General features: G+C 35.0%; 1 protein-coding gene and 1 long non-coding RNA gene across 6 annotated transcripts in view; one reads left to right on the forward strand and one right to left on the reverse strand.

Moving 5' to 3' along the window:
- Positions 1-15,161, reverse strand: part of LOC134789635 (solute carrier family 12 member 6) — a 509,818-nt gene that overhangs the window by 421,956 nt on the left and 72,701 nt on the right. The gene's annotated exons all lie outside the window — the stretch shown is intronic.
- LOC134789457 (uncharacterized) lies at positions 1,194-2,256 on the forward strand. The gene is made up of 2 exons (XR_010144070.1): positions 1,194-1,326; positions 1,945-2,256. It is a non-coding gene; the product is annotated as an uncharacterized LOC134789457 (long non-coding RNA).

The following is a 15,161-nucleotide window of genomic DNA, read 5'->3' on the forward strand; positions in this document are numbered from 1 at the left end:
TCTTTTACAGCGTTTAAATAGAATGACAATACGGTAATAAAATACGGACCCAGACACATTCCGATGTAGATTTTAATAAACTCGGTCATAAAAATGATAGCGTGTTTTGTTTAGGGTTCATTATGTTGGCTTTTCAATGATTCAAAGATTTATTTGTTCAACATAAATAAGTAAAAAAAAATAATATTTATTTATTAAATTGCTTAATAATGGTGCTCCCACTCTGGTTGCTATATAATGTTATATAAATCGTCTGACAGGGACAACATGATATTATAGTGTTTTATTGTGTCATTCCTGTCACACAATGCAATATATCGTTAAGTAACAGCCCGTGTGAAATCACCATAAGAATTTATCTGTAAACATTTGCACAGTCGATAACAATTTTATACAAACAATAATAATTTTAAGTTCCTTGCAAGTTGTGTTATTTTATAATACATTTAAACCACTAATACGTTTAATCTAAAAAATATATAAAATAATAATATCATTGAGTAAACAGGAATCAATTGGAACATTAGTCATGGAACGAATTTTGTAGTTTAAAAATAAATATGTGTAAAATCATTTCATAACCTTACCTACCTGTATTACTCACTGATTGGTTCATGCGAAATGAAGTGAAATTAGTGCGTGAGATGCACGCATTGCACGCCAATCAAACTTCGGGCAAACTCGGCTCCGTTCGGCTCAGGCCGCGTAGCCAAAATGCCAATCGCTTACGCTCCGTAGCGATCGAAACGCAACTGTCACTGTCGCACTAATATGGAAGAGTGATAGAGAGACACAAAGCGTTTCGTTGTCGAAGCGATAGCGATTGTAACCTTGGCTAGGCCGGCAGCATTGCTCCGAGCAATTATTAGGGTTGGCACCACTTGACGTCCTTTTGCGTCCACGACCACAGATAAGATAATGACTTGAATTTTGACAACTCTAAATAGTCGAAAGGGATAGTACCATACATTAGAAAGGGATAGCATGTTTCGTCCCTGAATCGCTGTAAAACTTCGGTTTTGTAGTGTGTCCTTTCTCTACGGTAGTCCTATTATTTATTCTGTAGCAAGACGATCGTCAAGGTCTTATCAAAACCATAACAGATTCTCAAATATAAACCGGCCTAGAACCCTAGACCTACAAGTCCTACAACCTAGAGGTTAATCTAATATTTCTGAACCATAACTGTTTCACATTTGAGCCAGTAAATTGTACAAGTACCAATTATTCTCTCCGCTGAACTCCAGTTTATATATAATAAAATAATTTTATTTGTTTCATTTGATTTGGATTCTTCGTCCCACCATGGTTTTCAAGAACTTCAAGGTAAGTTAGAGACCACACTAAGCTTTCATGTTACTATTTTAGCCTTAATAATGTTTAGAAACTTAATAATTTCCTCATAGGTAATGTGAAAAGCAGTATTTATCGCATGGTAGCAAAATTATTTCCACCTTGGGCGTTAAAACTTGAATCCCTCGCTACTCTCGGGATTCTATATATAATCCTTCACTTCGTTTTGGATTTAATGTACGCTTTCGCCGTAAGTATGTCATTTTGCTCCCGTGTGACACAATCTACTATTGTTTATTTGTGCCATATTCCGGTCAAACAGATCTCTGTGTTCGCGTCTTTCCTGTAGACATACACAAAAGTTAAGGGCTATAAAGGTTAATTTTCTTATTTAACCCTTATCCACGTGAAAAGGTCCTCCTTTTATTTAGAGAACTATGATAAAATCATTACCTACATGCCCACAAGCTGTTAACTATTGCCCACAGGAGAGAAAACTAGTGTGTTCGCGCGAACTATACATTTTTCTCTCCTGTGGGCACACGAACACAGATTTCTGTTTGACCCATTCATGTGAGTGGCGGAAGACAGGGGAGGTTTTTTGCCCAGCAGTGGGACACAATATAGGCTATTATAAAAAAAATGTTACAGTTATTCCTTGTTGCGTTGATCTTCGCAACAGCGCTGGCTGTGGTAGCAGGGCAGGACGGGCCAACGTTCAACGAACTCTCAAGATTGCTCCCACCAAAAGATCTGGAAGACAAATTTGTCTGCGGCCCTGGAAAGCATCTGGACGAGAAGGGAGTATGTCAACCAAATACGTCATAAGGGTAACGAGGGAAACAATGTGAGCTTTGAGGGAGAGCTTTGATTGTTTTTGTTTAGTTACTACTAACTAAACTTCCTTTATTGTTCTGCTATTGTGTTTTGTTTAAAATTTAAATACAACCTTTATGACTTCTCTGGAAAATTGTTTTATTGTGAGCAGTTTTAAAAACTAGCATTTCATATTAAAAATTTTACACTATTTTGTTTTACAAATTTGGATTTTTTTATATATTGTTCCTACTCAGAATCATGACATCTTTCTATCGTAATAGGATAAAAAAGTGTCCCAAAAATTCTGCAAATTATTCGTTCCTGCCGTTCCGTTACCGGCATACAATAAGTCTATAAAAAATGATAACGGAATGAAAAAAATGTAAGCACTTATTATTTTCTATAAGTATTGAAAGAGCTTGTGTTTCAGATCAGAAATAACATAAAAATACCCAATTTTGATACAAAATCGAAAAAGAACTAGAGATTGGAAAATTGTTTTTGTGAACTTAGCCTGTTTGAGTTCATAAATAATATTTCCGATAGATCACAAAGTCATAAAGTAAGACCCATCTGTTGTCTATTTAAAACCGCAAGTATCGTAAATCATGCCAATATGTAGATGTGATAAAAAAGGTGAACCTAAACAACTTTTTTTAAGGTAAAAGGAAGGTGTACTTTAACACGAAATTTAAGAACCGGTTGTTCTAAAATTACGTAGAACCACCTTTCAAAGTACCTCAGCCAAAGTGTATTAATTAAAATTAATTAAGCACTCTTCAAATGAAAATAAACCGCGTCTCGAGTCGAACTCGAGCCGGCGATTATTACTCAAATGGCTCGAGAATTGCTCGAATATTGCCGACAATTTCTGTAATGCGCTTACATTAGGAGAATGGCGACGAACGTGGCGCACAGAATACCATAGAATAATAAAATAAGGAAACCTTTCGTAGAAATGAACCTGTTGAAAAAGGATGCTTGACTTTCGCTATCACAATAGTTTGAAAAAGTACTACTGTTATTATGTAATCAGCCGTAATAGTGCATGGCGACTTTATCAATGAATTCATTCATACGGCTCGATTCGGAAAATGAATTAGATTTCTACTAGACTTCAACAAGTTACGATACGGATAATTTAAAGATATTTGTAAGATAGATATGTCAAATTTGACGTTTCCGCGATTCTGGAGGTCCTCGTGAACGATTTCGACAAGTTATGACTTAGATATCCAATTCACATCTAGTCGATATCTAATGTAGATCTAGTTGATCTCTAAATCGTCTCAAGATCTTGTGATTATCTCGAAATCCGAATAGGCCTGATAATTTCTCCATGTAATTTCGCAGCTCACTGTACAGTAATCTTTGAAGGTGACGCTAGCTAAGTAGTTAGCTAGGCTATCTAATCATTATTTGTCCACATTAGAGGTAATTTAGAAAAAAAACGTTCTTACTAGAGTTTTAATAATAATAAGAATAATTCAGCCTATATACGCCCCACTGCAGGCGGCTTAGCACGGTCGCGTTTTTATCCCTTGTCACCATGCCTGTCACGTTCTAACAAGTACGTAAGTGCGAAAGGGACGCGCATAGTGATAGACGATAAAAATGGAACCGTGCTGCGCCCACTGGGCACAGGCCTACGCTAGCCCAATGCGGATAGGGGGTTAGAGTTCTACAATATTTTAACCTTTTACCTACGGGTGGCAGCCAGAGATGACAGTTCGGCAACATCGCTGCAATACGGGTGTCAATTTTAGTTGTTGGAAGTACTGGTGATATTCGATATTTTTTTTAAACAAAAAGAGACCATGTGTCTTGGTAATAGCGGTCATATTACGTATATATAAATTTGCCTACCAATTGAAATTCCCGCAAATGTATATTTCTGTCCCTGGATTATCGGGATTAAACCGACACGCGTACAAATGTCCCGGTGATAGGTATATCTTTATCAGAAATGCTTAATTTATTTCCAGCGCGTTGAAGGATTACTTTACACTTAGTTGTTTGGTTTCAAGAGTATCTAAATACGCTGAGTATTTTATCGATTTTATATGTTTTTTATTAATATAAGAATAAATAATCAATAGATAAATAAATAAATATTATAAGGACAAACTTACTCAAATCGACTTTATTAGTCCCACAGTTAAGTAAGCTCAATAAGGCTTGTGTTGCGGGTATACTAGACGACGATATATATAATATAACATATTATATAGTTTATTATATACATGGACAACATCCATAACTCAGAAAAAAATATTTGTGATAAACACACAAATAAATTTCCTTACCAGGATTTGAACCCGGGACCTCCTGCTTCATAGGCAGGGTCACTACCGACTAGGCTAGGAGGCCGTTTTTTGTATTTCATTAATTTTTAAACCAACTTTAGAAAAAAAACTACCCTGATAAAATCTATACAATTGGTTTCATCAAATGATTAATAAAAACGTTCTAAAACAATCTGCTGTATCCGACAAACTTTGCACAAAAACCTGTAGCTATTAAGCAATATGGCGGAACACGCAAAAACAGATTTGGGTCAGAAGTATCGGCAACTAGTTCCGGAGTGCGCCTGGCACCTGCCCGTGTCCGTGTTTTTACCGGACCCTAGTCTGGACTCTTGACAGCTGGACCAAATTGTGATTACTTATAGAGAGATTTTGTTGTCTGACCACTCTGAGGGTTGAATATTATTATGTTGATTATGAAAATAGAAATAGTTTACCCTACCCTAAGGTGGTTTGGAAGAGATCGCTTTTTAGCAATAAGACCGCCTGTTGTTTACCTCTGCTTGTATTTCGGTTTTCTTTTGTATTGTTTTCTTTTATTGAGGTGTGTAATAAAGAGTAAGTATTTGGTGCTGTCTCTCAATTCATCATAACATGTAGATGATATATCATCAGGCCTTTAACATATTGACAGATGATTTATTCAGCGTCTCTAAGCGAGGAACAACGTCTTTCGTGAATGTATAAGCCAATGGGGGACCGGTATTTGCGACCGCATTTATGGCAGCTGAAGCAGGGAGCCATGTCGGCACCATGAGGTGGATGGTGCCTCTTTGCGCGTTTAATGATATTTAATTCAATGTTATTTATATTTAAATTTTGCTTTTAAATTTTAAATACGTTGTTTTTTAACGAACCGTCGCCGTGGTGTATTGTATTGTATTGTAGTTTAGTTTAGTACGCTGAACAAGTTTTACTATGCAGACATCTCTGAACATAAATACCTACATCGAATAATAAAGACTTTTCTGTTGCATCCCATGCTTGGCTTGGATTAGATACTCGTTATTGTAATAATTAACTTAGCTATGTAGGTACCGTGTGTAAAAAATCCTGCTTTCTGTATATATTTCCAAACGAAATTCATCAGGCCTTTACAACCTTTCCTTTTTTGCGCCAAAAGGACTGATCTAATTTGGTACTTGATTCGAGTTTCGAGTGTAAAATTGTCCCATCATGTTTATTATTTATGTTTACCGTTACGTACAATCCCTAAAATACCCGATTATGAGGTAGAATTTGTTGAAAAAGCTCTTGTTTTTTGTAATATTGAGGAAAGAATTGCCAAGACAAGCGTATATCTGTAAGTTGGAAGAGTTTTTGGGCCCGTTCGTTATCCGCAAATAGCTTTTGGATGTCTTTTGGATTATGCCAAGTGTAAGGATATTGAACTTGTTTTGTTGAACCATTATATCTTTATGTGATAATAATGTAAATTTAGAGGAAAAGGGATGTCTTAAAGAGACGTAAGTCGGTTTTTACGTTTTGAATAGGTTTGAATACTGATAGATATTTTTTTTAATAAAGTTGCAATACCTTAGCGGCTAAGGTAAGGCTAAGGATTAGCCTAAAAGGCCGATGAAACCTGTCTGTAAAAATCCGAATGTCCCACTGCTGGCCTGATGCCTCCCCTCGATACCGCCATTTGGGAGTTAAAAAAAAACATAAAAGTAAATGTATTTACCCGTTTTTCGTGTTACTTTGTTAGATTCTGAAATAACAGTATTCAATTGAATTTACATTCATCTCGGTCGTTCAAAAACAGAATTAAAAACTATTTCAAATGAAATTAAATTGTTTCTGCACCAAACAGGACCCGCAAAGAAAGCCGTTAATCGTTTAAAAATAACTTATTTACAAAATATTGAACTCGTAATCTAACTTCGGAATAGAATTTCCCGTTGAGTCTTTGAACAAAGTTTCTAAATGTACACAAACGCATGCGAATTGACTTTGGTTGCCAAAAGTTTAGTAAATTTTTGTATTGGCACATAATTACCAGTTTAAATTAATTTTTGGGGCTTGCACGAGTTTCCAAAAGTTTTTGTCATGAATTATCAGTAAGTTTGATGAGCTAATTTACAAAAAGGAATGGACTTTGTGCTTTTGAGTTATACGGCGCAGGTTTGCAAATTGAAAGAGAGAAAAAGGTTGATGAAATTTGGTGCAGTGTAAAAGTTAAGAATTGGGAGATGATTTTTTATAAATCTATAAACATGGCCGTATGTTAATAAAACAACCTGAGGGCCTACCGCGAAAAACCATAAGTGAAATTTCGATATCTACTTCTCTGTCGGTCTTGTGTATTCGAGCGATAGAGATAGAAAAAGAAATATCGATTTTCGTTATTCGCGGTAGCTCTGTATTCGGATGTTGCTCTACGTATGAACGACGCTTATGATTCTTATGAATAAGACGGTATTATCATTGCCTAATAGAGTGGTATGTATGTATGTATGTAGTATGAGTAACAATTAAATACCATTTATCCCTTTTCCCTTGTCTGCTGATTTTAGTCTTTGTGAAAATTATATTATGCCAAAAATACTAAACTACCCGCGACATCAAAAATATAGTGTCTTATAAAATATTCATAATTATAAAGCTCCAAAATACTTCAGAGCATGATTAATGTTTGGTTTCAACTATTCGTTTCGTTCAGGGTTTCGTTAAAATTCATTTCTCCTTGTCTGTTGACTTTTGTTTTTAGAAATACCCAAAATACATTATAATAAGCGTTATTTTTACTCCATTTATCTACTTCTTCTGTTCAGGATTTTGTAGAAAGTATTCAAATAATTCCATAAGCAGCGCAATAACGCGAAATACTTGAGAGCAAGATTAATGTCTGTTCGTAACTATCCTGCAGGTTCCATCGTAATTGGAGTTAGCTTCACTTTAAATTATGTGCTGCCAAATTAAATGTTAGGGTCAGCACAAAGTTAACTTAGCCTGAGAAGTCTGGATTCAGTTAAGAACCGTTTAAACACATTCTTATAGCCACTTTAAACGTATTTTCTGTACTCTTTACATGCCCTAAGGTTTTATTAAGCTTTTTATTTAGTAACGATGATTCATCAGCTACACTTTATAAAACATCAAACAAGATTTGTTAGTACTAAGTACTAGGTAGTACAGAATTATGACGATACGTAAGTGATGAATCCACCGCCAGGTACAGTCACCTGCAATAATATGTTACACAACGAAGGCCGCAAAAACACGTGACGCGCTCCAATCGCGTTACCAATAAGATCGTGTCAGATATTTTTGCGGCGTTCGTTGTGTAACATATTATAGCGGTGGACTGTACATGATATTTTGCTATTTTAAATTGATTGGAAGCACAAAAAGACATATTACGATCTTCGTCGTGTATTTCAGTAAATAAGGGTTTAAAAAATATATTAAATTTATCTATAGAAAGCTTATTTATACCTATTATAAAAATAATGTAGAATTATTCACCATGGAACAATCCGACGTCATGAATTGGAGAGTTATCGAAAACTTACCAAGTTCATGCCTGCTTGTCTGCAGAGTGTCAATGTTTTACCTGTAATAAAAAAAAGTGTATAATAAAAATTATTAGTTCACACACTAATAGTTACACACTACAAGTTCACTTTGGATCAAAACAAGGGAAAATTATCCAAAAAAATTGACATTGAAATTAATGACTTTCCTTTTTACTTAAGGTTAAAATTTGAATATCAGAGTTATGTGGATTGGATTATTTGAACTAAAATAGGTACATCCTTAGGGACCAAGTTAAATTTATACACTTTTCTTAATCAGCTTATCAAAGATGTACGTAGATACTTAAACTGCTTAAACTACGAAGATATAATTTCATTGTTTTTACCTTTAATTCCGACGTTTCAGCTGAGTTGCACCAGCTGTGGTCACGGAAAGACTGATTAAAATTGATTGAATTGATTGAAGATTGATTGTGTAATTAAATATGTGTACAAAACGCGAGAGTTTAAAGTGTTAAACTACGAAGGTTTCTTTATATTTACTTTAAATCTATTTAGGAAGTTTATTCAAATAGAAAATGGTATATCATTATGGTTTATATTAATTACACATTTTGCGCATTTTCAACTTTACGATAAGATAAAAAACACTCAATGATATGTTGTAGAACTAAGCCAAGAGCGTCAAAACTAAATTAATATGCATGTCGAGTTTGTGTTGAAGAGACTCTGCCCCTGCAGCGGCAAGTTCATTAGACTTGGTCTCAAACTCGGATGCGCACTTCAGTTATGTGTATGTGCTAAGAACAGCTATGCAATGTTGGTGATATGTATGACACCATTATTATCATAGAATAAGCTATCGCGTACAGTGACAGCCCGTGAGTTCTAAGAATAGTAGCAATGCCGCGTAACATAAAGCGTAGCGTTAGCAGTTTATTTACTAACAAAATAGACGTCGCCGTTTCAGCTCGGAGAAAAAGGTATAGTAATAAATACGGCTGTTATCATTTGTAGGTTACATTATTTCTCAACCGGTTCTGGTCATTATTATTGAGCAGGTTCGACAACTAGGTAGTTTTTAGCAATTTTTAAAAACAGTGTCTGAAACTATCCATAGTTTCAAAACAGTTTTCATATTTCTAAAAAATCAGCTTTCGAACACTAATAAATTCATGATTACTGGGCTAAGCTGACGACGTACCGTTAGATTATATATGGCGAAACTACAACTGTGTCAGTACTATAATTATGGTGCTTACGAAAGGTATTTGAATTTGGACATTACCAATTGCAATTTGATTTTTCTGTTTTTACTTAGAGGAATTTTTGACTACAATCTTTAATGTGAATTTATCATTTTTTAAATATTAAATTGTAAAGAGCGTTGCATGTTTTTCTTTATGGGCGTGGTTAGAGAATTTATACATGGTTTTAAAATTCAAATGCCATACAAAAGTTACTCACGAGTCAACTTTACATATAATAAGTACCTAATAATAAGTCCCTCTAATAGATGTGCACACATTAACCTGCTGAGGTTGCACATCACATAGTCAAGTGCACTTTGCTTGAGTACTTGCATTATCATACAATATGCCTTAGTCGATAACCAGTATTCTTGGCCTGCTATTATTTTCAGAAGTGCAAAATTTACTTGTGTGTTGACTGGTGGGTCATTCTACAAAAATCTCATTTCCATGGCCATACCTATTCACAATTTCCCAGGAGATGCCGCTTTATTAGCATCTCATTTTCGGTGACTGTGTAACCCAGGTAACCCGGGTTACACAGTCGGTTACACGGCTGTGCCAAGTTCCATCTACAACCATAACTGCTGAGCGGAATCTCCTGGGAATTTTCGAATAGGTATAGCCAGGGGAATGAAATAGCTGTAGAATAACCCTGGAGCTTTTAACTGGTGACCGAAGAACTGGCAGCTTCCTCGCGCAACGTATTAGTTTTACCTATACAGATATATTATAGTTTTATTTAGTATAAGTCAATAATATAAAGAAAAACCGGGGTATGTATTGTGCGTTAATACTTACGAATACACGCATGTAAACGTCTATCTATGTATATCTATGTTATACCTATTGTTTACAACTATACACGAAATCTAAAGTTTCATTTTACTGGTCACTTGAGGCGCAGCTCATAGCACATAAAGTGAATATTCCAGCATTAATATTCAACCTGCTTATCGCCTTGGCCAGTAAGGACCACTAGACCTGTGTCTTCCTCACTCTGTAATCCCGTAACAATCGAGTGATAGAGGCAAGCTTAGTATTATACGGACTGAGGCATTGTTTTAGTTTAGCATTTCTATTCTGGCTAGATAAGGAAACAGGTCTTAAAAGTACCTAAGTGACGTATCTTCAAAGGCAATCGATAGGCAATTATGACCTTTTCAAGTTAGGTTGTCAAAATATTTGAGCGGTTGTGCCAAGCATGTCTAGTGCTCAATCCAAAGCTAAGAAGCAGACAGACAATGATTCATAATCATAACAGAATATAGTGACTATAAGATGCAATACAATACAATACAATACAAATCCCCTTTATTAAACAACCTCAGAATAAATGTACATGAAAACACAAATAATAAGTACATGAAGACAGAGGTAAACAACAGGCGGGTAGATATACGTTGACTCTAAAAAAACTGCAGTAGATTTTTTTTGTTATATAAGTACATAGCTGATTCTCACGTCTCTGGTAAGCGTCGGTAGCTCAGTTGGTTGAGAGCGATCGCACCGGTGTGCCGAAAGTTTGCAAGTTCGAGTCCTGTCCGAAGCGGTGAATTTTTTTATTTTTCCCTTTATATTAAAAAATCGTGTCATGTTTAAATCATCACACTCGCGCTGTACCTGACGCATTTCTAAGTGTATTGTAATGTTAAAAGTAACGTTTTATCTGTAGTGTCGGTACTTTAATGTATCAACCCCTGAACCGTAAATATTCTCTCAATATCAGAAAGTGCAATAAGTGCATTCTTTAAAATAGGTCAGATTTCGAAATGTTTCTCGTAAAATCTCTGAAAAGTGCGAGACGATTTTACGGGGATTGATAACAACATATATAGATAGCATTAAAATATGTATTTGTGATATAATGTTTGTCGAGGTAGTTTTTTTTTGATTAATATTAGTTTAATTGCAAGCGAAATTGGATTTTAGAACACAAGTAGGTAATGTCAATCAAATACTGAAAGAATACTCATCAATTTTTGAAGTGAAAACTTCTTTAGCGGCGCAGGGCACTTTTTGAGGTAGGGAAAACATTATAAACTCGAGACAGCGTAACGCGATCACGTGACCGTAAGGTTTAGATGGCATTTAAATCAATAAAGAAAAACTCAATGACATTACATGAAAAAGGCTAATAAAGTGAACTCTAGTACTGGTGAATAAAACTCAAAATATCATGACCAAATATATTTAGATGCGAGGTCTGCAAGGTAACTTTACAATTTCTATTCGAATTTTAAACAATTAACGCTACAAAATTGAATTTCGAATTTTAAGCAAGTTCACTGACCAGCAATTTCGGAACTAAAGAAAGGAGGAATAGAAAGGAGGATGGGTCAATTATACATAGTGCTGCTGACATTTTGGACTAGTCATCGAGTTTTCACTTCTGTCGGCACTCCCGGAGTGCAACCCGTTGTTTTTTTTTATAATGTTCAACATTCGAATAATTCATAGTAGATCTTTAATTTTGTTTTGTTATGATTGTCTGTCGGAGCATTGGACTAACTTCGAAAGCGGGCTACTATTAAAGATGCTGTCTTTGCTTTTGAACTACACAGTTAGGTAAAATCTCCCGCAAAAACAAAAGCCTATTTCCCTGTTTTATGTTATTTCAGTCACAAGTAAACCGTTGAGCTTACGGCGTGCGAGGCATTGTCTCTAACTCGACCCATTTCATTAGTTAGCGCTAGAGCCAAGAGAATTTTAGTTGAGTTATTTAAATGAGAGAAACATTTTTTTTTTAATTTTCAAGCTAATTTAACCTTTGCGTGCTTAACGCGGTTTTAACTCTAAGCGCCACTTGCACTGTCCCACTAATCTGGGGTTACGCAGTTAAACCGTTAAGCCAGTGCCAAATTGTACTGGTAACCATGGTAACTTCAGGTTTAACCGGGTAACCCCGGGTGCGAGTGGCCCTAAAAGATAATCCTAAGGAATTTTAAAATTAAATATGTAGGTAACTACCTAAATAAAATTATAATGAAATACATAATAATATTGTATAATGTTAAGATAAGTTAAGTTAAGAAGTAAATATAAATGAAATCTAAGTGTTAGCATGTAAGGTTTATCTGTTAATGCTAATATTACATCGTCAGGTAACAAGCAAAACTCATTAATTACTAAAAAAATAATTAAACTAAAATTAACCTTACTAGAGTATTAATACGGTTCACTATGGCTATGAACTTGTGATGGTAATTAGTGAGTTTTGCTTCTCACCTGACGACATTATAAAATAAATGAATGTAAAGATACTTCGATTAAAAATACGAGCACTGAGTATCTTGTTATTTTTGGTGGTTACAAACAAGCAGATGGCTAGTTTTATGTAAAGAAAATACAGTAGCCTATGACCAATGAAATTTCATTAATATCTGATATATTTAAGAAATAGTTAAGTATTAAATATTGTAATAATTTAGCAAAACTTATTATGAAAAACAAAAAGCAGCCCAATACTACTAGTTGCCAAAACACGAATAGAAAAGTATTTACAAACAAGTTATATTTATGTTGTCTTAATTAATCTAAAATTTTGTCTAAGCATTTTGAAACAAAACAAAGCAAAACTTTGCAGAAACAACTCGTTTGAATTTATTAAATTTATTAAACGTCTCGTAAGTGCTCTTTATTTACTTTATATTACAGAAAGGCTTTTAACTAAAAGCCACATTATATATAATAAAATACACATTCTGCTAAAACGATTGAAGTATAAAATTAGTAAACGTAACATTTGTATAAAAATACTGGCATAATTTAATAATTGTGAGATGTATGTAGACATATTAAATGTAACTTGCTTTTATAATATTTATTTTACATTTTGGGATAACTTCGACAATAGGATAATTTTGAAAATCGCTGATATCTAAGTACCTACTAAACTAGCAGCACTTCGTAACACACGCTACGAGTACTGCGACGCTTACCGAGATGTCTTACTGCGAGATGCCTTGATGCATCTTGCTTACTGTTACAACAGTAATAAGTGTAATTTAGTAGAAAAATATGTTTTAATATATGATGATGATCACGTTATAGTGTTTCACTCGACTCGAACAGCGCGCGCTGTCGATCGGAATACTTGTCCAGAATAGCTTTCAGCTAATGAAGTTCATTAACAAAACCTCTCTCCACTCATATTTATTACTTGATAACGAAATTGGTAGCGAAACATACCCACACTAACTATTAGTTAATTAGTAAAAAGTAACAAAAATATTCAATCCTAGTTCAGTTCAACGGCACTTGTAACAACGAAAATAGCTTTTGTTCTTCAGGATAAAAATACTAGGTACCTATTTGAGGATCGAAGTCCGAATAATGATGTTGTAGGAAAAATAACGCGTCAATTAGTTATAAGTATTTTACCTTAAACCGAATCTGAAACCGAAAAATATGTTGTTAATGATGCCATTGCGGTGCAGAGTTAGCTCTACTCTACGTCCTTTTGCCAAGCATTGAGAAAAAGATAAGATAATCTGAAATATCTGAATCAAACTTGAATGAATCCACACGATCTTAGGTATCTAAGCGAAACCTGATAGACTGCCCTTAGAGATTGACCCGCTGACCGACATGCGCCACTTCACCCCACTTTAATGACGATAATCCTATAATTGGATTGTCCCGTAGGTACATTTGATTGACCAATTGTAACCCTTATTGTATTGAGAATACGGTCTATCAAAAGTCAGTTAATTTGTGCGTGGTAGAAGACAGTAAATAGTATTTCATATTATAGAATGGCCACGCACACACCAGCTGGGAATATAATTACTTCACCCTGCAGCGGCAGATTGAGATGAAATTGACAGAATCTCAGTACCGGGAAACACGAACATTAAAATTTCGTTAGAGTCTGTGCGAAAAGAGAAGAGTCGTAGAATGTATTGGATCCCATACATTTAACGACTCTTTTCTTTCCGCACAGACTCTATCTGCCTGTCTATCGTTCGAATATGCAAGAGTGACAGAGATGCAGATAACAAAATTTCGCGGTAGGCTCTCTGCTCTATCTAGGAGGCCAATTCGAACGTATACTGACATTAAAATTATATTTGAATCATTTATAACATTAGTAGCGATTACCAACCAACCAACAAAATAGTATGCAGCGTGCAGTCAGATTAAAAACATTTTCATCACACTCGCGAGTTATAGAAAAAGCGTTCTCCCTAGGGAGTTATGAAGTTTCTAGTGCCATTATTAACAGTTTTTTGTCTTTATACTTAATTTTTGTATCGCAAGTGTGATGAAAAACATTGTGTGTAACTCGGAGCGTAATAATATTGCAAACTCGAGTCTATAAATCGCTCCGGCAAGCCGTCGCGATTTAACTTACTCTCGTTTGTAATATTCAACTTACGCCCCATGTTGCACAATGTACTATTATTGGTATATTGACAGTTACATAAACAATAACATAGTCAAATTATGACACCTCCTTGCACACGGAATAATACATTTTTAATGCATGCATTGCACTGCCTTCCAAGTTTCGTATTTCTAAATACTGTACAACGCGAAAAAATCTAGAAAATGGGTTAATCACAGGAAAGCGCCGGGTGTCGGCTCGGCCGGGACGAGAGACCGGTTTCTCGTTTCCAATGGCGGTTTACCGGTTCTGCCGGTGAAAATACCGGTTTGAAAGTCTAGTGACTAATCTCGATTCTCATTCCCATACGTGTCACATTACCCGTGTTGTAAAATTCTATACAAAAAGAAGATAATATACATTTATTTAGGAATCATTTGATTGTCATTGTTTTTGAATGTTGCTAAATAAAATAAATAAATATAAATAAATAAATATTAGGGGACATCTTACACAGATCAAACCTAGCCCCAAACTAAGCAAAGCTTGTACTATGGGTACTAGGCGACGATATACATACTTGTATAGATAAATACATACTTATATACATAGAAAACAACCATGACTCAGGAACAAATATTATTGTTCATCACACAAATAAATGCCCTTACTGGGATTCGAACCC

The sequence above is a fragment of the Cydia splendana genome, chromosome 4 (genome assembly GCF_910591565.1).
Source record: "Cydia splendana chromosome 4, ilCydSple1.2, whole genome shotgun sequence".
Lineage (NCBI taxonomy): Eukaryota > Metazoa > Arthropoda > Insecta > Lepidoptera > Tortricidae > Cydia > Cydia splendana.